The following is a 1,147-nucleotide window of genomic DNA, read 5'->3' on the forward strand; positions in this document are numbered from 1 at the left end:
TTCACTTTTGTTGTTGACTTCAAATCCTCAACTGTCAACAAACCTCTTGAGTTGTTGTTGTTGTTGTGTAATAATTTCGCTTTCTCAAGCCTATTATTATTATTATTGTTATTATTATTATTATTATTATTAATTATTATTATTATTATTATTATTATTATTATTATTATTATTATTATTATTATTATTATTATCCAAAATATGCAACCTATTCATATGGAACAAGCCCACCAAAGGGGCCACTGACTTGGAATTCAAGCTTCCAAAGAATATTATTATTATCATTATAATCATTATTATCTAAAATATGCAACCTATTCATATGGAACAAGCCCACTAAACAGGCATTGACTTGGAATTCTTTAAGCTTCCAAAGAATATTATTATTATATGATTATCCAAATGATGGAACCTATTCATTTGGAAAAGCCCACCACCAAAAGGGCCACTGACTTGAAATTCTTTAAGCTTCCAGAGAATATTCAGGTGTTCATTAGCAAGAAGTAAAAGTAAGGAAAGGGAAATACAGAAAGAAGAGATAACACTTTTTAAAAGAGAGAGAGAAAAAAAACAATAATAAATAGATTTATAGATTAAGGAATTGAAACGGAATATAAAATTTAGGCCAAGCACTGCGACCTACCACGAGGTCATTCAGCGCTGAGAGAGAGAAACTGAGAGAAAAGGAGGTTTGAAAGGTGTAACAGGAGGACAAACCTTTCGAGGAAAGCAAGAAGGCAGAAAGAGAATACGAACGGAGGGGCAGTAAAAGGAATGCAAGGGGTTGCAGCTATAGGGATACTACAAAGAACCCTACAGAGGCTCTAAATAGTGAAAGAAAACACCTTCTCTCTTCATAAGATTCTCCCGTTAAGATACCTCTTCTCACATTCTGTGTAACCAGAGCTCTGTGGCTTCACTCCTACGCTCTGGAATTAACTTATTTCTTCCGTGTTTCCAGCCTACAGCAAATGGTGTTTGAGGGTGTGGTGATCTCTCTCTCTCTCTCTCTCTCTCTCTCTCTCTCTCTCTCTCTAAGAACGAGATGTTTAAGAGATGAAAATAGGGTCTAAATAGAGAGAGAGAGAGAGAGAGAGAGACTAAAAACGAGATGTTTAGAGATTAAAATAGGGTCTAAATAACACGA

This window comes from Macrobrachium nipponense, chromosome 36, assembly GCF_015104395.2.
Source record: "Macrobrachium nipponense isolate FS-2020 chromosome 36, ASM1510439v2, whole genome shotgun sequence".
Lineage (NCBI taxonomy): Eukaryota > Metazoa > Arthropoda > Malacostraca > Decapoda > Palaemonidae > Macrobrachium > Macrobrachium nipponense.